General features: G+C 36.0%; 1 pseudogene; it reads left to right on the top strand.

Annotated features, from left to right (window-relative positions):
- The first annotated feature begins 795 nt into the window (after positions 1 to 795).
- Positions 796 to 2,478, top strand: LOC109679377 (nucleoplasmin-2 pseudogene; annotated as a pseudogene).
- The last annotated feature ends 24,695 nt before the right edge of the window (positions 2,479 to 27,173 follow it).

The raw sequence follows: 27,173 nt of genomic DNA, 5'->3' as shown, positions 1-27,173 counted from the left end.
TCCTTCTCCCTGCTTAGATCACACCTCAGTTCTCACATCCTTAGAAAAGTCTTCCTAATCAGTGTACACAGGTGTTCTCTGTCCCTTCCTCAGAGTTACTTCATGGGTTCATGACCAGTGCACTTGTATAGAGCCCCACACTCAGAAGTGTCCAGTATATCCAATGTTCTTCAGTTTCTTTACTTGAGTTCTTAATAATTTTACTTTTGAGTTTGTGTGTTTTAAGTGAAGTTCAAGGGAAGGATGGAACATATACCTAGGATTTGGAACTTTACTCATGTTTAGTATACCTCTATAATCTCCCTGAGATATGCGCTTCATCACCTGTTCTCCCTTCCTCCTCCTTTCCTAGGGCCACCAAGTCTGTCTTCCTTACTCCTACCCATGGGTACTATCACACTCCTCTCTAACAGGAACATGGACAAGAGAACCACAGAGTATAGTTGGCTACACCTGGACTATGGCATTTTGGGCTGAAGCATAGTAGTAGTCATTCCGAGTTTAGGGTAGAAGCACTAGGCTGGTCTGGCAGCTGCCTGATAAGATGCTGCATCTCATAGGGAAAAGCCTTTGTTTACCCAGATCCATCAATCAAGTGTTTCCTTATGTGTAGGGCTGGCCATTGTTGTAGGTTGTATTGGCAAGCTACAAAAAAGGGGATTGACACAACTGACGCTATTCCCCACAACCTACCCTTGATTAGGACAGAATATGTCAGTTTGTCAGCTGGTAAACTGGAGAACTTTATCCAGCTCAAGTAAGCATATGTAAAATGCATTTCTTAGGGTAGGGAACATGGACCCTTTTGAAGGCCTGGATCTCCCATGTCCAAGAGTCAGCTCCATATCTGAGGGTCTTTCCAGCCTTCCTGAGTCTGCCTTGTGTTTTTCTCTTCTAGCCAACTTAAGAAAACTTGCAGGGAGAAGCCAAGAAATAACTGTGTAACTTCAGAACATGGAGTTAAATGAGATATAAAAAATATTGGGTCAATATTTAATTACAAATTAAATTATTATAGTAGAGTCTACATATGTTTTATCAAATCCCAACTAGTACATAACCATCCTATTGTTTGCCATATATTATGCACTTATTAGTATGTATTGAATGAATTAGTGGATGAATGGATGACCAAATAAATGCACACAGGATGTTGTGAGGAATAATGGAAAAGACATATGCTTAAAAATCAACATGCCTGGCAAATTTGGCTGCAATTGAAAGTCATGGCTATAGTTGTAAGGATGGACATGAAAGTGGTGATGATTATGAAGATGATGAAATTATTCTATTCCATGTAATATACTTCCTACAATATGACTTTTCTTGAACTACAAAATTAGCCACTTTTTTGTAATGGCTTGTTCTCTCATTCTCTCTCATGCTTGTACATTTGTTCTATACAATTTTTTTCTGAATGAAAAGTTCCTCCCTCTTTTTTATTCTACATGCATTTATTACTTCTTTCCTTTTTTTAACTCCTACTCTTCTTACATCAAGAATTAACAAAAATATACACTCAAGAAGACCTCTCTGGACATCTCTGACTAAGTCACATCCATTAATAAGTCCACTCATATAACCTATTATTGCACCATTACTTTGTAGCACATATCTGAGTTGTGGTTTAGGGCTATGTTTGCTCAGCATATCTCAGCACGTAACTCAGATCCTTTCATATTGTTGCCATGTAAAGTTGCATGAATTTGTAATTAAAGATGTAAAAGAAACACTAATCATTAGCCTCCACTGAAAGTGAAGCTGGATGAAAATGCAGTGAAGGGGAGGACCCATGGCTTAACAGGCAGCACACTGCTGGTCCCTACCACTGCATAGTCCACCAACACGAGTCAGAGTCACAGTGTCATGGCTGAAAAGGGAATAGGACAATACTCTGGGGAGGTGAGCTCAGTCAGGAGAAGCAGACTTGTACCTTCAGACCCCAGGTGGAGAAGGAGAGCTGTAGGCTATTGCTCAATGTGATTTGCTTGGGGGAGAAAGCCAAAGAGGAAGTGAACTGAGTAGAGATTGTGAACCAGGAGGGCAGGAAGGTGCAGCCTGTCACCATTGCCTCTCTGAAGGCCTCCATCCTGCCCATGGTCACCATGATGGGAGTGGCGCTTTCTCCTCCAGTCACTTTTCAGCTCTGGACTGGCTCAGGACACATTTTCTTCTGTGGCTAGGAGTGCTCTGAGACTTTGGACCCCTGGGAAGAAAAGGAGAAAGAAGAGTGTGAGGATGAGGAAGACGATGACAATGACTATGATGATGACGATGACAAAAATGCAGAGGTATCTCTAGAGAAGACCCCTGCCAAGCATGTCAAAAGGCAGGTTCCCCAGAATCAGACAAGCATCGCTAAGAAAAAAAGAGCTGGATAAAGAAGAGGAGGCAGTAAGGTCCAGTCTTCCAGACAAGAGCCCTGGGACAAAGGTTAAACCCACAATCCAAGCTAAGAAGGTGGGGTCCAAGAAATAAACAGTCTGCAATGGCCTCACTCTGTGACCAAGGGAAGACTCTGAGCCTACTGAGCAGAGAGCATGTCCCCCAATGACCCTTCCATCTGAGTCTGCGTGTGAGGAGGTGCTGTGAGTGCCACACAGAGCCCCAACCCTCTTGTTTCAGGAGGTCCTGGAGAGAGATCCCAAGGAGAAAGCTCAGGAACACAACAAAGTTGGCTTGGTCAGGCCTTTTCTTTTCCCTGGGCCCACGTTTTTGCTGCTGCATCAATCTGTGTGTCCAGCAGAAGGCAGCCATAAACTGGCACACCCACTCTTCCTTTCCTCCTGGAGCCACATCCCCACAACTCCAAAGGAAGACTCAAGTGTCCAGCTTCAACATTTACCCTCAGCTGAGCTGGCCTGGTAGGGGTCTTAAAAAAAGAAAGAAAGAGTTATCATGAAGGAAGATGGTGTGGGACGAGTAGAAAGGAACATTATTTTAAGCAGTGAAAACATCTCCAGTCTGTTTATTCCCAAGAGTCTCTTTATTTCTTCTCTTTCAACTCCTTTTGAATTTTTGTGGTGCCTTTGCAGTCTGTTTTTGTATTTATTTCTTTGTTCTTCATGCAGTTTTTTTCTTCCAAAGAGCCTTCCTGGTAGCTCTGACAAGTCAAGAGAAGATATTCATTCTCTGGATTTGCAATGTAGCCTTGGGTAAAATTGCTCAAAGAGACCAAAAGGAGAGGAAAAAAAGCCAGCTGAACATGTGACATGATGTCACATTTTCCCTGATGTTGCCATCTCTACATTTCAAAGTTACACTAAGTTGCTTGAGTCAGGATTCATTCTAAAAAACATGAAAGAACCTCTAATTTCTGTATATTTGAAAACTATCCTAGAAGAAGTATATTCATGCTTTGTAGGTTTTGAATCTTTTACAATCTGAGTGAAGGCTCTATAAGATAATTTTATAAGACAGAAAGCATTTATTTAGGATGAATAAAGAAATCAGACTGTAAATGAATCAAAAAAACTATAAATGCCATAAAATGCCAAAATAATAACATATTTTAACTGATTTATTTCTTAGAATACTTCCACAGTATCTATTGCTCTCTAAATTATTTGACTGCATTATCTTATGACCATCGTGAATTATCCTCTTTTAAAGAGTAAATAGAAAATATATTACAGGTTTTACTAAAGCAAGTTTGAATGTCTGCTTTTTATTTATTTTAATACATATATTGCATACTGGGGATTGAACTTAAAGTTCACTCTACCACTTGAGCCAAGCCTCCAGTTCTTTTTACTTTAGTTTTTATTTTCAGATAGGGTGTCACACTTTTGCCCAGGGCCAGCCTGAGTCTGATACTCCTACCTGTGCCTCCTACATAGCTGGGATCACAGGCATGTACCACCATACCTAGCCCCTAAGTATATTCTTGATGGAAATAAAAACTGTGGTTTTATAAGGCCACAATCATAATGACTGTCTTTTAAAAGTTACATATATTTGGTTAGAAAACTTCCACAGACAACCCTTATTTTAAATCTCTTATTCATCTGTTACATAATTCTGGTACTTAGAGCATGTTTGCATCATGATGCTATCTATCTGTGTGCTTCTATTGTGGGGGATAGACACACTTTTGGAAGTTATTCCTACATAAAGACAGCCAAAGATAACAACCATACACCATACAACTGTATCCTGCTAAAATTATGTAGATTTGCGAGAGTTTTCCTTTAGCTGGCTCTAAACATTGTTCAGGTACTTCACCTCCAACTAACTCAAGTGAAGAGTGATTCATAAGGTAATTTGGGAAAAGGAAATGGCTTTGGTGAATGAGGTTAGAATTTCTTTGTAAGTTTTATAAAATATAAAGCTATCTGACTGCAGTGCTGGGCCCTCTATAATAATGAGCCATATAGGTGAGCTTCCTTCCAATTTTGATAAACACATCTCCTCTTCCTGAAGAAACACTTTCAGCAAACATTGTTCAGTCATGTCAGCCTTCTCTATATTAGTGAGATAATTTTTTAAGGGATAATGCTGGGGCATGATATGGTTGGCATGTAGGAGCAATATTGAACCCCAGTGCTGGTCTAGATCCTAAATATTACTAGATTCTAGACTGTGCTGAAGGGAAAATAGAAATAACAATTGTCATGCTTCTTATAGTAAACTTTGGCTATATATTATGCAACAGGAACTTTTTATACACGTAAGAATAAGAAACCTTGAAGAAGTCATTTTAAGAAGAGGAGTGGGGAAAAAGGGAGAATAATGGAGGGGCTGAATCAAACTGGGAGTACGGTATATGTATATATGGAAATGTCACAATGAAACCCCTGAATAACTATCATATACTAATAAACCTTCTAAAAATAATTGCACACTGCATTTCATTGTTTGCTTATGATATCTGCAGAAAGATGTCTTTCTTTAGTTTCATTGTACAGGCAAACATGCTAAAACCTATATAATAAATTGCCTCAAGAATAAGCTGGTGACACTGGCATTTTCATTATTGGAATCTGATTCCAGTGTTGATATTCCTAGTCATTATATTCTACTTCTCCATAGTTTCTTTTTCAATTCATTGCAAAAGAATACAGTTACCTCTTCTGTATGATGTAGGAAAACCCACCAAAGTTTTGCAATTAGAGAAAGTTAAATTAAATCTCCCTTTGAATATTATAAGTGAATGCACTAGTTACTTTTTTAGTTCCCATTTAAATTTTTTCTTGTTATCTATATAATAACTACTTTCAAGTACTTACCTAATAGTAATTTTTTGAAGAAAGACTGAGATAAGCCACAAAACAACTTTTAGCTCATTAGACAAGTGATGTTTCTGAGTTCTAGGTTCTTTACACAGTAGTTGTTTGACCTTGGGAGATTCCATTTTCCATAGGTGCACAATGGTGTTACAATAATTACTTACAATGGAGAGAAAATGGAGTAGAAAACAAAAGTAAAAATGGTGTTAGTCATAAAGTAAGGGCAATTTTCTACTGTATTTTCTAGAAACTATTACAACTGCAATATGATAAATTCATAGAATTACATTATGACTGTTAAGCAGATGAGCATAAAACTGGACTCGTTTAAGATACTTGTCTAGCTTGTATAAAGTCTTGGTTTGATTCCCAGTGCACATGTGTTTGTGTGTGAGCACACACACACACATGGCTTGGTGTGGTGACTCACACCTGTAATCTCAACACTCAGAAGGTTATAGCAGAAAGATCTCAAGATCAAGGCCAGTCTGGGCTACAAGGAGAAATCCTGTCTCCAAAAACTGAATAGGTAAACAAAACCCAACATACCTGGCACAAGTTTTTTCTTCTTTTGTCATTCTGCTCCCACAGTTGGTGACCATCGGACTTAGTGAACTACTAAAACACTTTAATCTCTCTTCCTACAAAGGCAGACTCTGCTTAGAGTTCAGTCATCAAATTTTTAAAGAGTAGACAATGAGAGAAAAATACACAGTTGCTTATGCATCAATGTAACTGTGATTCAAATATATTCTGCAGATACCCCTTTTCTTTTTTATAACAAATATGACATTTTCCTTGATGTTGCCTTAAAAATTTAGGCTAAAAACAGAAGAAGAAAAGACAGACTAATTCTTACACAGTGTGTTCAAGTGCATTATGTTAATCAATTTACATGTCTTTACTGGGTCTCATTTATTCAATTCATATGTCCTCTGGAGATCTCAATTTACTGTGCACAAAGTGTTTCTTTCCACTTTAATTTGGACCAAGCCCAAATGAAACCATGAGAGAAGGCAGATATAAAGGAAGATGGATGTAGTTTATTATATGTAGAAGGAAGCAGAATGACCTCTCAAATGTTTCCAACTGAGGACATGACATTTTCAGAAGAGTCAAAAAAATTGCAACGTCACCTTTTTCACCCATTTAATGTTGGTATATTCATGAGTGGTTACAAGAAAAGCCAGGGTAAAGTCGCACTAGGGAACAATAATGCACTATGGATGATTATAGGAAAGGAGCAATAGAGAAGTTTCCCAAATGCCAGTGTACACGAGATATTGCCGTGGTAAGATTAATGAGCTAGGGGAAATACCCTTCAAGTAGGCTGATGGTTGCCAAGTGCTCTGACATTTTACCAGGTGGCCACAGGGTCTTAAACTCTTTCTGATGCTGGACTCCTCTGTAAGATCAGAAAGGCAAATGAGGACAAGAGTAGAAGTTTATTCTTCTTATGAATTCAGGTTTTTCCTAGTGTAGCTTATGGACTTGTAATTGCTTCTGCCAGTAATGCTTGGCCTTCTTACCTGATCTTTAGTGGGTCAGCTCCTAATTAAAGGGTTTTTTTGCTCTGAAAGCAGATTTCAAACAATAAAGGGTCTCTATGGATAAGTACCTTTCTCAGGCATACTATGGCTTCTTATTCTCTCTTTACTGTCCTCAAATGCTTGTTCGAAATTAGTTTTGGTTTCAGTCTTGCTCTACTTTTTCTATTTTCTTCCTAAAGCTTACATTTTATTCTCTTGGTAATTTACTGTTACATCACCTTCCCTGACATTGAAGACTGGAAGGTTAGCATCAAATCACAATATAACCTCTTAGTTTTTCCTTCTCGTGGTACCATGCACAGAAAAACACATCTTCTAGGTTTTTTTTATTTTTCAAGATTAGACCCTTATTCAAAAGGAGAAGAAAAAGGATACTGACAAAATAGCAATGTGAGATAGTGACAAAATTTTTAAGATTATATGAAATGATCACAGTTTGTGTCCCTGAGATTTCTATTTCTCTCTGAAATGATAAATGGCATTTCTTTTGATTCATATTTTTATTGTATTTTTTCCTGTCCCTTGATCCGACCACTTTTTTTTCTCCTACAACCTAAATATTCTGATGGACATTTTAATATGTCTTAAAATGAATACATTTCATGCAAACATATAGCACAACACAGAAAATGGAGCGTCTTTATTCAACACAGAAAATGGTTTCTTTGTATAATAGAGAAATGCAAAGTGGTTAGATTTCTTTCTTCATTTGTTCTATCCAAGAATGACTCTCACCTACCTCAAGTAATTTTTCCTTAGATCTTGGGTATAATTCAGGAAAACTTTTAGGATCCACAAGATGGCAATTAAGTAGGTCAACAACTGGAACATTGCTAGGACTTGATGTAGCCCTTTTTCTATGCCAGTCCTAGTAAGTAGGTCCCTGCCTCTTCTTTCCCTTGTCCTTTCCAACACTGTCCACTGCCTTTAGGGCCAGCCTTACTAACTGATGCTTATACCTTCACAGCACTTTACCCATGATGTAGTATATTTTCTGTGCCCCTGAAGCCACATCCTTTTATAAACCCTGGCTCGATGACTTGGTGTCCTTCTTGGCCACATTGTGTTTCATTCAATTGCCTGTACAGAATGGAGGCTTGCCTGTGAAGTTGACTCCCTTCCAAATATAGACATTTTTGTTACTACATAAAGATGAATTTTGATGCACACCAAAGTCTCTGGACCTGGAAAGTACATGTCTGTAAGATCCACTTTTTAAGATCCTCCAGCACTGTTGTTAGTAGATCCTCCTCTGTTTCAGTCCCCAATGAATTTACTGCTAAGTATGTCTGTGCTCACAGCTTTACCTTTATTTACCTCAAGGCTCAGTGATTGGAAAAACTGGGGCAAGAACAATAATAGTGACCTTTTCAAATACTATTCATGCCAGACACTGTATGAATGCTTTATAAACATGCCTTTGAATTCCTGTTAGATGAGAAAATACAGGATCAGAGTTAGTTAATCAAGCCAAGATTTCAAGGCTTTTAATTGAGAGTCAGCTTTCTAAAACAAGTCTTTCCAATGTCCCAAGAATAAGGATTCTTAACTTATTGTTAAAGCTGCATTAGAAATATGTGCCCTCTTGCACAGAGGTCTTCAAGTAGACTTGCTTTTTGAAACCTCAATTACACATGGAAAAATCACCTCTGAATGCCCAGCAACCAGTGCAGTACTTAAAATATTATATATACTCAATAAATATTTATTGACCAGATGAACCATTTGGTAATATAATATTAAAATTGATTGGAAATAAATTTAGTAAAATTCTAATCTGCCTGTTTCTAGAAAAATCAAATTCAGTATGAACCAGTGTTCTGGTTCTTCTAAAAAGCTTGTTAGAAAGATCTCATCCTGGGGCTGGGGAGTCAACCTATGGATTTTAATGAGATTCCTCAGATAATCTATATGCAAATTAATGTTCCAGAAGAATTGGCCTAATCTGGGTCAGAGAGTTTGCTAGGGCAGAATGGCTTTGAACATTTCTTCATGTAATAGTGGACTTCCTCTGTCCTCTTCTGTTTTTACTGACTAACCAGCCTCCTTCAGTTAATGGCACTGATGTCCAGGACCAGTACTTAGTCCTAGCCATTTATAAAGAAAATTACAACTTATAAACGTGGAGAGTCATCTTTCTTTGGTAGAGAATTAGAGTTCTATACTTTTAGTTGATTTAGCCAATGGACTAACCTGCAGTCTTCTACCCTGATATTATTTGAGAAATATATCATGACAAATGGTAAATTCATGAGTATTTTCTCTGCATACGTTTTACTTTATCTCTCCTCCCCAATCAGTAAAAAATGTGTGCAAGTATAGCAAGCTGGAAAGCTGAAGAATCCAGGAAAGAACCATAAGAATTTTTTTTAATAATCTGGAAATTTAAAAAGCTGAAATCACTTGGACTGAATTAGGTTTATTATTTTTTATCTTAGAGATTTTTTTTTTAAAGAGAGAATACTGGGTTGTGAAGGAGGATAGAGATAGGTTAAATAATAGATAATAGATAGATATGGATGGATAGATAGACAGTTACATAGATAGATAGAAGCAGAACGAAACCTATCAAATACTGCTTGAAAAGAGGAGCAAAAGTCAAAGTACACTTTACACATCCATCGAATTTTCATAATGACTCCCCCCTTGTACTGTTAACAAATTCTAATAATAACCAGAGAGCCATGTGACCAATACATCTAATGTTCTCTCATCCACACCTCACATTTCTTTGGTATTGTGACTTATGTTACCTGAACAATGTAAAGGACATTGATAAGAATGTGTGTTTCTTGAAAAAGGTGGTCTTTTTGTAAGCTTATAAATTATATAACACACAAGATTACAAGAAATGATTACTTACAATGTGCTCAGTTCTTCAAAAAAAAAAAGAAGTAACACTGATATCATCTGAAATTATCAATAGAACATCCAAAACTTGGAAGACCTTTCATTGAAAAAAAGTCTGGAGAAATCTTTCTATAATAGAACTATCAACAAAAGTTACTACAATGAGAGACTAAATAAACAAGAACTAACATCCTACTGGAGCTAGAGAATGGTTAGTTAAGAAACAAGTCTCATTCATCTTGGTATCCACAGCTTTGTATTCAGTAGGTGATCAGGAATTGTACAAATTCAACCATGCTATTTCTTGCCGTATTGGATCTTGTATTGATACTCTAGTATCAGCTCACACTCAAATTTCTGGGATAACTAGAGAAAGACCAGTTCAAAATTGAACTACTGGACTCAGTGCTTTACTGATTCATCCTTTTCCCCCTTGTCCATAGATGTACACTCTTTCTCAAGTTCAATTATAAAATACTACCATGATTTTGATGAAATCTGCATCAAGTCTTCTTATTTTTCTGCTACTTAACTTCCTTTGAATATAAATAAATGAATGCTAAGTGCAAAACTTACATCACTACACAGGAAAAGTTAATAAGGGTCAATCACTGTTAGGCAAATGTTAGAATGAAACTAAGGCATTTTATTAGTGTAATTAGACTTCACGAGAAGGTATGGGAAAGGAAGTAGCTTTCTCAGCAATTCAATGGAAACTCCATTATCAGTCTACCATCTAACCTTGGATAGTATTCACATTTTCCTTGAAGTGTCCTATGTTTCAAGGCAGTGTGTTTTGATAACCATTGAGCTGAAATCTTTAGATGAGTATCTAGCTCAGAAAACAATTTTTGCTCTGACTTATACTCTGTAGCTTGCTCCTGTCACACCAACCCCCTCCGGTATTGTCCTCTGTCTGTGTTGAGCATTCCTCTGTTCCTTGCCCTGTGTTGCAGCATTTGACTTGAATTGTTGACTTTTTACTCCTTCAGTTCCTCTGTTGTGTGAACTTTTGGCCCATTAATTTATTTATGTGGCAGCTTTTATCTCTCAGAATCCTTAACATTTCATTCCACTTAAGTCACACTATTGATAACAAAAGTCAGATTCTATTTTTAATACATGTCTGCATTGTCTAGATAAACAGACTGGTTAGGGGTAATAAAATGATGTGGTTAGGATGGCCATTAGAGGTGAATCAGTCCCATATAATCTGGGAGCACAGCCGTCTTTTAAAATGTAAATTTCACTCCCATGTGAATCTTGCTTTTCAAGTCATGTGCTGTGTTGAGAAAAAGGCAAAATGATTAATGGTAAGATCTTGCATATAGAGAGGGATTGATTCTTTGTGCTGAATATTCTGGTGATAAATTCTAAATCTGACATGTTTCTGTGATTTTTACCATTAAAGTTGGCATTCTTCAATTTCTGGGGATTGTGTGATATTAGATAAAGAACGCAGGCCTTTGAATCTGACAAGGCTGACTATAAGTCTAAACTATCTACTAATTAACTTTGAGGTTATGGACTACTCTTGGAAACATTTGAAACTTTATTCACTTTCTCAGAATATTAAAGTAAAATGTCTTCTTGCACAGTCAAGAACTGTGCCCTTCCATTGGATTTACTACATATAGGGGATTAATAGTAAGTTTAATTATTTGCATGTCTTAGGGTGGTACACAGGACACTAGCATAGAAGGATCTCAGAAGCATTATGGGCAAGTATGAGATGCCTCATACTTGTGGGAATAAGAAATAATTTTTAAAAAGTAATTTTATATGAAAAGTTGGGGTAATTTTCATTTCTTCTGAAATTTGAAAACAACTTGATTTATCACAGTGTTTTTATGCATACTACTATTTTATAAATACCAGTGGAAAATTCGTTTTCATATATTATATCATTCTAATTTTCTTCTTTTTATTACTATATTTTAACTTTTTTTACCTTAGTTAGCAATACAAATTTCTCAAAAAAATACTGTGTAAAAAGGCAAAGAAAACATACTATAAATTGAATAAAATCTTTTTGAAAGTTCATGTGTTCATGTATTCACACTAATCACACACACACACACACACACACACACACATACTGCAAGAATGCTTGATGCTCTGTGATAGTTAAGGAAAATGAATGTGTTTGTGAATTATTGTTTAGTAGCTTAGAAAATGGGATTTATGATTGGTTTAAACAAGGTGATAAAGACCTTTCAACCTTTTTCTCTTTTGTTTTATATAGTTTCATTTTTTTAATAATGATTTTTTTGGCTCAACAGTATACCCTAGACAAATATCTACATGTTTGACATAATGAAAAAATGTCATTACTGTATTGTAACAAATTCCCAGTGTAATAATAAGCCAAACAACTTCTTATTCACTACAAATATTTGTGTCAAGAGAGGAAAGAGAATTGCATAGACTGGAGCTATTTCCTACCCCTCAGACCTCTGTATCTAGGTGTCTTTTTTCATAGCTTAAGCTATAAATTGAATGGCATAATTTGATGATGGACATAGAACTGTGTATTAGTTTTTATTTTGATGAAATCATTAAACATCACATAGGTTGAAAAATGAATCACAAGGCCCTAAGCTTGCCTTAGAAGATTGCACTTCATAAACTGAATTGCTCACATGGGCAACATTTTGGTGGAAGTTATAGATTTTCTAGCATATCTCTGATAGATAGGACTAATATAACTTCAATAAAAACTCTGGATATGTCAATATAAAATTTTCCCTACCATTGAAAGATGTAAGGTACTCCAACTAATAAATCGGACGACAACCTATTCCTTAAGGTATACTAACATACATATTGGGTTACAACAAGCAACAAAATCATTGAGGCAATAAAACTAAGTCACAGAGGGACCATTGGAAAAGCTTTCTCTTCATTGCAAGAGCTGAGCATGACGGTTTTAGGAATGAAATACCCCTAGAATGTAAATTTCCAGTAATCAACTCAACTATATGTGCAATGATTTAGTGTTACATATAAAGGATACCTAGGTGTCAAATGTGCCACTTATATTTATGACACTTTATATGAGTTATATCACATGAGTCAGTGATGATGCACAAATCCATTAGGGGGCCATTAGTTGTGAAATGTACATTAATGCAATAGTTTCTCCATTATGGGATATATAAGATTGATATCCAATTTGGCACTGGTGATATTGGGCAGAAGTTGGGTGGGGGGTAATCAAATTTGGCCTGAAGTGCCAGTAGACTGAAAAAAGAAAATGAATGAAAGTCTAATTTATATGTTTATTAGCAATTTTATGGTTGCATGATATTGATCAGGCCTCATTATCATTATTTGAAAATTGAGGCTAATACTGATTCTCTCAGAAATGCCAGGAGACTAAACTTTGAAGAATATAGCAAGAAGCATGACAGTTAAGAGATGTTAGTTTCCTTGCCTCACCTACCTAGCTCACGGTTCACCTTCATGAAAGTGAAAGTATGACTTCTTTGTGAGCCATCACTTTGTCTTCTATTTCACTTATCTCCAGAATATAAGTCTCTCCGCTTTTCCTTTGTGTTAATCAGGGCTTTCCAGAGAAACAGAACAAATAAGATATATATGCACACACACACACACACATACAGATTTATTTTAATGAATTTGACATGATTATATAGCAGTGGACAAGTGTAAAATCTGCAGTTCCTATCCAAAGGCTTCCTGTTGGGAGAAATTCTTCTTGCTTGGGGTACATTCAGGCCTTCAGTGGATTGTTTGAAGCTTATCTAAGTCAAGAATATAATCTTCAAAAGTTCACCCACTTAAATGTTACTCTCATTTAAAAACAGTCTCCTAGAAATATTAAGTATAATGTTAGACCATATATCTGTGCACAGAAGCCCAGTCAAGTTGCCATATAAAATTAACATCACATCTTCTTCTAAAGAAACCCATTGTTGCCTTTCCATGTCAAACACTGTTCTTCTTGTTCAGAACCCTACTGCGAGTCAAGTAATCTTCACACTTACTGGCTCCTGTTAACTTTGAATGTGCAATCAGAAAATGTCAGTTATTCTTTTTAATAAAAATTATTACAAAGTACATTTAATGGGATAGAGATAGGTTTCACTTTTAATCTTTGTAAGGAGTGCACAGTTACTTTGATTTTCAGAGGTTCAAATTTACATTATATTATAGATTTTAAATGTCTTAAATATAATTATTCACTCATGAGTAACTTACTTAACTTAAAATTGAGTGTAAGTCCTCAGAAGATTATGCATATGCAAAAGCTATTGCAAAGTCAGAAAACTTAAACTATGTGTTTTCAATGTGAGGACATTTTGTAATCACTAAATTAACAATCCATTCCATGCATTTAAAATTAATCAGTTGTCTCAATCTGTTTCGAGACATTGAAATATACATATTTTAATTCATATTTGTTATTTTGCATTTTTCTTATTTTTTCTTTGTGCGTGTGTGTGTGTGTGTGTGTGTGTGTGTGTGTGATATTAAGGATTGAAGTCAGGGTCTCCCACTCACCACTTGAGCCGTGCCACAGTACTTTTGCTTTTAGTTTTTCAGACAGGATCTCCCTAATTCTGCCCAAGTTGACCTTGAATGTTATCCTTCTATCCCAGCCTTCTAAGTAACTGGAAATATTGGCATGTGTCACAACATCTAGCTTCTTTTGCCTAATCTCATTATTGGAAAATTGAAAATATTAATGACTATTTCTTTGAGAGGTTATGGGTGATTAGCCCTTGAAACAAATAGCTCAATTTCTGGGACCTAAATGTGTCTTTATTCCCTCAAAATAGTACATAAATTCCTCTTGCAACAAATTATTTTGCTTTTTCATCTATTCTGATTTTCTTTCAGATCCAGAAGACTTATATGTGTACAAAATGTTCCTAAATTGTAGGCATAGTGATAATCATGACCAATAGAGAAATTCAACTTTATTTTTTTCTCAATTTAAAGAAACCATTTATGAAGTTCTCAGTTATTAATCTTTGACACTGTCTTGAAATGAATAAAATTCTCTACCTATTGAGAAATTGAGAACATTGACATTACTATCTTAATGATGAATCCCTCCTTCAACTGTGAATACAGGCATCAAGCATTCTCATTACTGTCAATGATTTGAGCAACAGTCTATAGAAAGTTTAGAACTTTCCATGTAAGAGCAACACTAACACTCTCATCCCAAGAGGAATCTGATGCAGCAATCAGGATTAAGGATAAGAGACTTACCTGACTTCTTCCAAAATTTTTTCCTCAATAACTATGATAGGTATACTTGCTTCCTTCCAATCCGGAAAATACCCCAACTTGAACAAGCTCACTTTCTAGATTTTTTACTTGGTGAGAGCCCTCAGTTTGGGTTCATGCTTCTGTCAGTATTGTCCTGCCTGGAAACAAAAACTTCTTAACAAGGTAACTCCAGTATCCATTGCTTTTACTGTGCCTCTTGGCTCTTAGTTTGATAATCTCCCTCTCCAATTTTTAAGTTCAGTTTAATATATGGAATCTGTGTTGAATGTTGCACAAACCAAAAGGTGATCACAAGGTAGGGATGTTCTCAAATATCTCAAACAGGATTGAAGAGATAAAATTTCACCATCCTCTGGGATCCTAGCTTAGAGAAGAAGAGGTGAAAGCACAATGTAAACGGTACATAAGTTAATATTAAATGTAAAAGTGATTTTAACACTTATGGAAGTATAATGAGAAGGACTGGTTCCCATCTGTGGAAGAAGAATAATGTCCCCACCGTATATTTATGCCCTAGTCCTTAGAACTTGTGAATATATTGCCTCACATGGCAAAAGATACTTTGCAATTTGTAGATGTTATTAAATTAAGGATATCCAGATGGGAAGAATATCCAAGATTATTCAGGTAGACCTAATAGAATTAGAAATGGTTTTAAAAGCAAGGTAGAGGCAGAAAGATTGTTAATGTTACACTGTTAGATTTGAGCAGAGAGGAAAGGACCATAGCCAAAGATGGAGAATGCATGTACCTTCCAGAAGATAAAAAATAGGCAAGACTGTGGATTTTCCCTTAGAATTTCCAGAAGAAATGCAGCCATGCCAGTACCTGGAATTTAGCCCAGAGAAACTCCTGACCTACAGAACTCTCAGATAATAAGTTTGTGTTGTTCTAATCCATTAAATTTGTGACAGTTTTTTCCACAGCTTTAAGAAGCAAATGCACAATTTGTATTAGTTTGCTTTGTGTCACTGACAAAACACTTGAAAAAAACAACTTCTAAGGAGGAACAGTTTATTTTGACTTGACTGTTTGAGAAGTTTTGGGTCGTGGTCAGGTGGTCCTGTTGATGTGGGCCTGTGGCAGCACAGTAGTACACCATGCCATGTCACTAGTACATGATGGTTGAGATTCACTCATCTCAATTAGCCGGAAAGCAAAGAGAGGTACAGGAAGGAGCTAGGACCCCAATATCCTCTTCTAAGGCTTCTCTTCACTCCTAAATTCCTTCTAGTAGGCCACTGTTAAAAGTTCTACCACCTCCCAATAGTACCATAAGCCGGCACTGGCAACCAGGCCTTTAACCGACTGGCACTTCAGATCCAAGCAGTGGATTCAAGAAAAACTTCAAAAAGAAGCTCGCATTCTGGTAAGGTTTCCACAGGTAGAATACAGGAAAGGCCTGCCACAAGAAATATATTCAAATAATCTCAAAAAACATGGACTCTGCTACCAAAGAAGGTGTTTGATAAATCTCAAACAGTATAGTATGAATGCTGGTAGAGACTGAGGGAAATTTGTGAGATAAATCTCTGGTGTTCATAAGTTTTTTCATTTCCATTTATTCAATGGAAAGCCAAGGAAGACTAGTTTCACACACACACACACACACACACACACACACAGATACATATACATATGCAAATTGTTACCTAAACTTCTGAACTACATTAAGATTGTGTAATTGTTACATTTTTTATTTTTCTTGCTCTATTGTAAGTCCTTCATCAGCAAGGTGTTGCTTGTGTGTTATTTTTGTTGTTATTATCATTGTCATTGTTATTTTGAAAATGAGCCTTTTTAGTCTATGCTAGTGAAAGGTACTTGAAAAAGTCAAACCAAACTCTTAACAATTTCATTCAATATCCTGGGGCCATATGGAAAGGAAAGAAGCAAAAGTCAAAATGTTTTATGGCAATATAACTTTGCTACATTTTTCTTCTTTTTTGCCATTTTTCCTTCATGTCTGGAATGAGAAAAAAGCAATAGTATCTCAAATGTTTGTTTCAGACATTTAAAGGTACAATGCACTACTCATATCACCTAGAGGAAAAAAAGGTGGGAAGAAGAGAAACAGAAGGAGATTAAAAAAATGCTAACATGAATTAAATGAATATTAATTCTATGAGTTGCACTATGCCTAGTTATCAACGGAATATATTTTCAATAAATTTCACTCTCATAGTTCTCAAAAAAATCTTCTACCCTGAAGTCCTGAAAAATGACAGAGTTGCTGATTAGGGAAGGTGTTAGTATCTGTTTTCAAACAGATGTTTAATTAAATGACTGAAACTTCATCTTACTAAGTAAGAGAAAAAAAAAACCTAGAAACAGATATATTTACTGTTGGGAAGATTATTAAATCCTGTATCACTACAACTTTTTTTTATTCTCATGATAATCTGATTTAGAAAAAAATAGACATCTCAAAATAAAGAGAAGTTATTTTGCATTTGCAAAACTAGAATGATACATTTTAAATTATGAACTCATAAATTTATTGCAAAAAAGTGCAAAGGAAAAAGTCACAAAAATTCTACAAAATATTTTAACTAGCACTCTAAAAATTCCTGAAGAATATGTAGCAGGTACTACCTAGTAGAAATGTTTTGCTTTTCACATTATATTGGAATAAAAACAAAACAAAAAATAAACACTCCCTTCTAAGAATTAGTTAAAATTATCTAAAATTAATTAAAAGAAAGAAGGTAGACAATGGTGAGTGTGTCTAAGCATAAAACATAAGAGCAGGGGGAGTTCTATTTCTATTAAACACAGAAGCTTCAGTGGGAGAATTGAACTGTTTAATACTCATCAGATGAATTAAGTGAAAGAAGATGGCTAATGGCATGCCATGGTGATCGGTGTGTGGTCCACCTCTGCCCCTTCCCTATGGCATGCCTTCCTATCATTTACAAATGTGTAAATCACAAGAATTTAAAAGTATAGTCAACTGCCAAGAGGAAGGTTTGAGGAGTCAGTTCCTTAAAAATAGCCAAATAATGGCACTGTGAAATTTTTAGTTTAGAACACAGGTTGTATAAAACAAAGGAAAATGTCATCCCGCTTGCATAAAGATTGTATCACAGTGTGTCATCATGAAAATTGATTTGATATTGATTTGTTACTATGCACACAACTTAGTAATGCAATTTGCACATATAAATACTAGACATTTAGGCATAGGTCCCCATTAGTCACTAAGTGATTGGCAAATGCTATTATTAAACAAATATTATTAGGTTCTACCATTTGTCCTTAATTTTATGGTGTCATTCTGTCCTTGCAATAACTTCTGAAGATGACAACATTATCTATGTCTCAGATGTGTTGTCTGTGTTTTAGGGGTCACTTTCTGAAGGACTGTGCTGCTAAAGTGTTAATGGAGCTGAGATTCTAATATCAGTTCATCTGATCCTGAAGTTTAAGTTTTCAGCAACCACATACAAATTCACACTTATACACATAGAGTCAGTCTATCCTGTGGATACACATGCGTAGGTAGGTAGGCACATATGTATGTAATATGTCTGGACCAACACATTTTACTATTGGTGGGAATTATTCTTGAATATCTATTAGAATTTTCCCTCTCCAAAGCCATTTTGGGAACTGATAGGTACTATCCTTCAGGTGAGAATAGAGTAGCCTTGGACAATGAAGGCACACAGGTAACAGGGAAATGAAGGAGAAAGAAAAATTGCTATGGTTTATTTCTACTATGAGAAGGTAAAAAGAACCAAGGTTGCAATTTAAAGCTCCATGTATCTTTCAAAGCATTCTGAGAGTCACATTAAGCCAAAGTGAGAAATTGATATGGGATCTTACTGAAGTAGTCAGAATTTCCAGATGGAGGAAAATAAGCTGCTAAGTCTATCTTCAGTTTTTGGATATGCCAAAATGTCAGCCCTTGACATAACAAAAAGGATTCTTTTTAAATGCAAGACAATATTCCTACATAAGTAATTTCTTAAATGCAAGTACTGTATAAGTGTGCTACTAATGTAAGTCAAGAAATGTATTTGTGCAATATAGATGTATACATTTCCTATAACATATACACTTTCTGCTGAATGAAGTGACAAGGAAAAAAATTATTAAACTTCTGACAGTGAGAGTTTTGGGTGCAGATCTTAATGTTAACAAGTACCATTATCATTATGTTAATGAAAATAGTATTACCCCTTCTTAAAATAAAAGCATTAAAATATAAATAAAGTCTCACAATATTGATGTCTCATTCTGGCTTCAAAACTTTGCTTTATGTTTTTTTATTGTTTACACACTTATTCATATATGCATACATTGTTTGGGTCATCTGTCCACCCTGCTCCCAATCCCGTCCTTCTCCCACCAGCCCCCTCACTTCCAGGCAGAACCTGTCCTGCCCTCTTCTCCAATTTTGTTGACGAGAAAACATAACAGATAATAAGAAAGACATAGCCTTTTTGCTTCCTTGAGATAAAGATAGCTATACAGAGAGATTCCTAGCATTGCTGGCATGCACATGTGCATTGCAACCCGAATTGGTTCATCTCTACCAAACCTCATCACTACTTCCTGGTCACCTTTCCGTAGTGGCCTCTGTTATTTGCTACTCTACAGTGGTCACATCAAACACTTTTAAGTTTGAGTTTCCTACCTTTCTGTATTCTTCCTGTATGCATTCTTCCCTTAGTGGGTGATCATATTGAATAATATTACTGCATTTGTTTTAGGTCTAAAGTCCACATATGAGGGAGAACATATGATTTTTGGCCATCTGAGCCAAAAAGCTAACTGTGCTTAAGATGATGCTCTTCAGTTCCATCCATCTACTTGCAAATGTCAAAATTTCATTCTTTGTGGCTGAATAAAATTCCATTGTGTACAAATACCACATTTTCTTAATCCATTCATCAGTAGTGGGGCATCTTGGCTGTTTCCATAACTTGGATTTTGTGAATAGTGCTGCAGTAAACATGGGTGTGCAGGTGCCTTTGGAATAATCTGAGTCACATTCCTTTGGGTATATCCCTTGGTGTGGTATTGCTGGATCATATGGCAAATCTATGTTTAGTTTTTTAAGAAGTCTCCATATTGTTTTCCAAAGTGGTTAACTAGATTACATTCCCACCATTAGTGTATAAGGGTTCCATGTTCCCTGCATCCTCATCAACATTTGGTGGTGGTGGTTTTTGTGATGATGGCTATTCTAACAAGAGTGAGGTAGAATCTTAGTGTGGTTTTGATTTGCATTTCTTTTATGGGCAGAGATGGTGAGCATTTTTTCATGTGTTGTTTGGCCATTTGGATTTTTTCCTTTGAAAAAGTTCTGTTTAGCTTAGTTGTCTACTTCTTTATTGGTTCATTGATTTTGGGGGGTTTAGTATTTTGAACTCCCTGTATATTCTGGTTATCAGTCCTTTGTCTGCCAACAAATATTTCCTCCCACTCTGTGGGTGGTCTCTTCAGTTTACAGACCATTTCTTTTGTTGTGCAGAAGCTTTTTAATTTCATGTAGTACCATTGTCCATTTTTTCTCTTAGTTGCTGGGTTGCTGTGGTTCTACTGAGGAAGTGATTGCTTATGCCTATATCTTCCAAAATATTCCCTGCTCTTTCCTGTACTAACTTCAGAGTCTAGGGTCTGATATTAAGGTCCTTAATCCACTTTGAGTTGATACTAGTGCAGGGTGATAAACATGGGTCTAGTTTCAGTTTTCTGCAGGCAGTCAACCTCTTTTCCCAGCAACATTTGTGGAAGAGGCTATATATTCTCCATCGTATGTTTTTGGTGCCTTTGTAAAAAATAAGGTGGGAATAGTTGTGTGGATTCATATCTGGGGCCTCTAATCTGTTCCAACAGGTCTTCATATCTGTTTTTGTTCCAGTTCCATGCTGTTTGTATTGCTATGGTTCTGTAATATAGTTTAAAGTTGGGTATTGTAATATCTCCAGCATTGCTTTTTTTTGCTAAGTATTGCCTTGGCTTTCTGCAGTCTCTCGTGTTTCCAAATAAACTGTAGGGTAGATTTTTCAATCTCATGATGAATATCAATGGGATTTTGATGGGAATTGCATTTTGGAAGTATAGCCATTTTTGTGGATTGCTTTTGGAAGTATAGCCATTTTTACTATGTTGACTCTACCAATCCATGAGCACGGGAGATCTTTCCATCTTCTGTAGTTTTCCTCCATCTCTTTCTTCAGAGGTTTCTAGTTCTCCTTGTAGAGGTCATTCACATCTTTTGTTAAGTTTACTCCTAGATACTTTATTTTTTTTCAGGTTATTGTAAATGAAATCATTTTTATATATTCTTTCTCAATTTCTTTGTTGTTGGTGTATAGAAAAGTTACTGTTTTTTGTAACTTGATTTTGTGTCCTGCCACATTGCTGAAGCTGTTTGTGATCTCTAGGAGTTTTTGGGTCTTTGAGGTATAGGACAGTTTGCAATAGGCAGTTTCTTTACCTATTTGTATTCCTTTTATTTCTTCTTCTTGCCTAATTGCTCTGGCTAGGAATTCCAGGGCTATGATGAATAGGAGTGAGGAGAGTGGTCACCCTTGTCTCATTCCTGATTTTAGGGGAAATGGTTTCAGTTTTTCTCCATTAAGTATGATGTTGACCATAGGTCTGTCATATATAGCCTTTCTAATGTTGAGGTACATTCCTTCTATTCCTAGTTTTCTTAGAGCTTTTCTCATGAAGTAGTGTTGAATCTCATCAAAGGCTTTTTCTGCATGTATTGAGATGATCACGTGGTTTTTGTCTTTGTTTCTACTCTGTTTATATACTGTATTACATTTATTGATTTGCATATGTTGAACCACCCCTGCATCCCTGGAATGAAGCTGACTTGGTCACGGTGAATGATCTTTCTGATATGTTGATGGATTTGGTTTGCCAATGTTTTATTGGGGATTTTTGCATCAATGTTCATTAAGGAGTTTGGCCTATAGTTCTCATTTTTGGATGTGTCTTTGTCTGGTTTTGAGATGAGTATAATACTGGCTTTCCAGAATGAGTTAGGCAGTATTGCTTCCCTTTCTATTTCATGGAAAAGTTTGGAGAGATGGTATTAATTCTTCTTTAAATGTCTGATAGAATTCAGCTGAGAATCCATCAAGTCCTGGACTTTTCTTTTTTGGGAGACTCTCTATTGCTGCTTCAATTTCATTTTGTGTTATAGATCTGTTTAGGTGGTTAATATCCTCTTGGTTCAGTTTTGCATGGTTATAAGTGTCTAGACATTTGTCCATTTCTTCAAGATTTTCAAGTTTATTAGAATACAACTTTTCAAAATAGTCTCTGATCATTCCCTGGATTTCTTTGTGTATGTTGTTATCTCCCCTTTTGCATTTCTGATTTTACTTATTTGGGTCTTTTCCTTCCTCATTTTAGTCTGATTTGCCAGGGGTCTGTCAATATTGTTTATTTTTTCAAAGAACCAGCCTTTTGTTTATTGATTCTTTGTATGGATTTTTTGGTTTCTATTTCTTTAATTTCAGCCCTTATTTGGGGTTGTGTAAAGTTGGTATAGTAGCTTGGTCAACAGGTGGTAAGTATGTAGGAGGGAGGGACAGTCTGGTGACAGCTTGGGGGAGAATGGGAGGGGAAGGTAAGGGCAGGGGGAGAGAGTGGATGAGAAGGGGCAGAAAGAGTAGTTGGGAAGGACAGCAATGGGTTTTGTCACAGGAGAAGGAGGGAGAGTGAAGAGGGTAAAAGTAGGGATGAGAAGATGATGATGTGAAATTGAGAACACAGAAAGAAAATAGGAATAAAAATAGAAATAAAAATCCCCCAATAATAAAACAAACAGAAAAAAAAAAAAACAAGAGGAAAGAAAAAAAAAACAATTAAAACAAAACAAAACAAAAAAACCACTAGGTTCAGGGACAATAGAATTTTAGTCTTAGTTTATGTTCTAGAGTTACTTTTCCTGCATCCAGTCCTAGTATTGGCATATAAGCAGAAGCTCTGACATGGTATCACCAGTTGATTGGGTTGTGAGTGTGTTTTCTGTCTACCAGTTTAATTGAAATTGTGAGGTGAGGTAGGTTTGCCAAACCATGCAGGGTGTTTTGTTTTTTATTCTTATCCCCAATCTCACTCAAATCACATGCAGATTTTAGGTGATATATGAAAGGATGTATTTTTTGTACAATTTTGGACTTTGCAGCAGAAGATAACCAAAGGTGGAAAAAAATAATAATACACAATGAATATGTGTTTCCAACAGTGTATACATTAAATTACCTATGATTTCTATTGAGAGTTGAATTAATAAGTAACAATATCTATCTCTGTGCTGATATATCTGGACAGGCATTATTTTGTACTTAAGTCTACATGTGAATTTTTTGGGAACCTGTGATGGCCTGGATATATACAGTCTTACACCTGTCTACATAAAGACAAATAAAACAATAGTTCTTACTCCTGACCACTTAAGAATATGGGCAGGGACAGAGGTAAGTGAGATTCAATTTGATAACTAAATGCATTGTATAAGTATTAAAGATAAGTTCAAGGTTCTTTATGAGCAGACAACTACATCTTTTGATAATGTAAGATGAACCATTTTATTCCTCAAAACTCTGTAGCAGTTCACAAGTTTACTCAGGATTAAAGCCAAAATTTTCACAGTAGTATAAAAGGCACTACATAAACATTTTTCTCCGCTTAGCTCTCTCACTCCTACACTCTTTTTCTCTGCTCACATCAGTCCAATATTTTGCCATTCCTCAAACAATACACACATATTCCTGCCTTTCACTGTTTGAACCAACTTATTTTTCTGCCTAGACTGCTCTTCCTTAGCTAGTCACTTGATTCACTGAGACTCATGCATCCATCATTAAGTAATGTCCTTTCATTAATTAGTGGAATAAGGATCCTTAGAAGATATTGATGATTCAAACTACTTTAGTATTGGTAAAGGGGAGGAGACCTTGACAGAAATGTGTAACTTTTTTTCATGTAGACTCAACAAATCTGGTAATTGAAATTGATGAAGGAATCAAAGGAAAGAAGTGAATTGAGAAATCACAGGATGTATCCTTGGGTAAAATGACTGAGCACCCAGCAATATGTTTACCTAATATAGAGAACATAACACAAAAAAGCAATAGATAGTTGGGTGCTAGTGTCTCATGCCTATAATCCTAGCTACTCAAGAAGCAGAGATTAGGAGGATTGAGGTTCACATACAACACAGACAAATAGTTCATGGGACTCTATCTCAAAAAACCTAACATGAAACAGGTCTGATGGAGTGGCTCAAGTGGTAGAGCATCCAATTAGCAAGCATGAGACCCTGAGTTCAACCCCAGTACTATCCTTCTCCCCCCAAGAAAGACAGTAGATAATGCATTCAATCCTGTGTGGAGTAAACAAGGCATACAGACAAGATAAAGCACGTTCAAGGTGGTATGGCTGTAGATTAAACAAGGCATACAAAAGAGGAAAGGAAAAAGGCAATTGGGGAAGAAGAACTTGGAAAGAGTAGTAAGATTAATTGTTGTACAAATAGTTGATAGGTACAATCAACATGGGTACAATGAACAAACAGGAAACAGAACAGAGAAAATGATCAGGAGACATCTCTAGAGAATGACAAACATTCATCAGTAAGTCATGAGTAAGGACTGTAGTAGGTTTGCTTGTGAAAGATCATGGAAGAATAAAGGCCGGGATATGCAATGCTAGTCTGATGAAGAAAGACACCACAGAGGATGTCTTGAGATCTCAGAAAGGACAGAAATTTTTCTTAAAGAGCATTTTAGGAAAAGATATATAATTATTTGTGATATCATAACATACATATTTTGGTTTTGGACACAATTCATGGGTTATAACTTCTTTCTCAATGTAGGTCACAGAAACTCTAATCTTCCCTTGCCTGTAGATAGCCATAAAAAATTTCTGACCTGCCTTGTCTGTTAGTAGGTCACAAGGCCTTCCTCATTGTAGAGCAGTTCTGTCTTGTATCCTAGAAGTACAAGATTGCCTGGAGAGGCCAAGAAGAGTCCATGAAAAGTTGTCCTCCTGGGTTTTCTCACCTAGTCTATTATTAATCATGGCTCTGCAATGAAATCTCACCTAAAAACCTAAAGCATAGAATTTAAAAAGTTTAGTTGAATGTGGGCAGTCTCATAATGTTGAAGAAGTGAGACAATTGAAGTTTACAACCTGCCAGTGGACCTGGAAGTATGCTAAGAACATAAAGCTTTTAGTTTAAAATCTAACAGGGTTCAGCTCCAGAAGTAGGGGCAAAATGATTTGGACTAGCTAAAAACTCAGATTCAAATATTAATTGCAGCCTTACAATTACCTACTACACAAGAGTTAAATCATCTCTGCAAGAAGATAGCACCATTTATGCTCTGCACTTTTACCATGTACATGGAGGCATTCAAATGAAAAATTATCAGGCAGACTCAGGATGTGGAAAATCACAGGAGAATGTGCTCCTACCTTACTGATGAGAATAAGCTGGATAACCTACAAAATCATGTTTATAAATCCCAGCAGAGAGCTGAGAATGTGAAGAAATCTAATGAACTGAAATTCAGAGTGTTGAGCTCATCCTTTGAGAGAACAAATGTATGGCTGCTGTCACCCTTTGTGGAGCAGTGGGAAAGGAGAAAACTGCTGCAGATCGGGGTAAGAAAAAAAAGTAGTTTAACTTCTAATAAATTTTCAAAGTTCAAGTGTGAACTGACATGGCAATTTTGAATGCTTTAGGGACAGAGACTGAAGAGAAAATCTGCACCCACCTGCCAAATGTTTTCAACTAGTGTTTTCAAGAAAGAACAGGAGTTGGAGGGTTACTCAAGGTCAGGTGTCAGGTACATGGAGGGTTTCTTTAAGACTATCCTTACCCAATTATTCTACCTTAATAGCACTGCTTCACCAACTTCCCCTCTTAGCTGTTATGGAACCATCTGGTTACTCAGTTTCAAAGTGGAGAGATAGAATTCCAGAAAGATACACAAGGTCTCCCACTCAGTTGAGTGGTGATCTGTATACAAATACAAGGAAACTAGTGACAACTGGGACAAAACTATCAGAAGATTCAGATGAAGCAATAACTAGAGGTCCCATGGACCAGGAAAAAAAATATACCTTCACTGGCTGGTGGAAAAAATCTCTTACTGTACAGGATATTGGATAGCATACAGTAAAGGGAAATGCCTCAGTAGTGGGTGACAATGAAGTTTATAATAAAGCTGTCCTCACCTAAAAGAAGCCTAAAAGCAAATCCCAGAATATTATACTCTTTCTAACAAAGATAACCACATTCCAAAATATTTATAAGAATTCAAAAGCATCTTGTACTAGGTAAGGTAAAATTTACCACATTTGGTAACCAATTTTAAAAAAAAAAACCAGGCATGTGATGAAGAAGGAAAGTACAACTTAACAACAAGGAATAACATCTACTGAAGCTGATGAAGACATGACATACATAATAGAATTAGTTAATTAAGGTACTAAAACAATGACTAAAGCTGTATTCCCTGTGTTCAAGGAAATAGCAGAAAGAGTTAACATGTTAAGTAAACACATGCAAAACTAGACTAACATCAAATTTTAGAGATGAAATCTATCATATCTTAAAAAATACAATACATGGAATTATGAGCAGATTAGATTTTGCAAAATGTAAAGAAAAGTGAAACTGAAAATCTATTCAATATAAAAAAAACATGAAAATAAACATGGGATCAGTTTTCTGTGGGTTGGTTTATGTAGTCTAATATATTTAATCTGAGTTTATGAAGGAAGAAGAACACATAAAATTAAGAAACAATGGCAAATAATTTTCAACATTTGATAAATTTTAGAATTCAGCCAGGCTCCCATAGCTCACACCTATAATACTAACTTCTTTGGACGATGAGATTGAGGAATCATGGTTTGAGGCAAGCCTGGGAAAATAGCTCATGAGCTCCTTATCTCCAAAATAATCAGATCAAAGTGGCCTGGAGGTGTAGCCCAAGCAATAGAGTGCCTGCTTTGCAAGCACAAAGCCCTGAGTTCAAACCCAGTCCCCCAAAAACAAAAATAAAATTTTAAAATCCACAGATACTAGAAGCTCAGTGTAAACCCAAATTAAAATTCATCAAAATCAAATTGCTTAAAACCAATTATAAGAAGATAAACATTTTAAAATAAGTCAGAGAAATATTAGGGAAAACAAATATTATTTTTATTAGAAATAATCCAGGGCACAAGACAGAAGTATTTTTTTAATTACTGAAAGAAAAGATTCAATAAAACCATAATACTTTAC

This window comes from Castor canadensis, chromosome 15, assembly GCF_047511655.1.
Source record: "Castor canadensis chromosome 15, mCasCan1.hap1v2, whole genome shotgun sequence".
Lineage (NCBI taxonomy): Eukaryota > Metazoa > Chordata > Mammalia > Rodentia > Castoridae > Castor > Castor canadensis.
The sequence above is the reverse complement of the archived record's forward strand: the minus strand, read 5'-3'. Positions and strand labels throughout refer to the sequence as shown.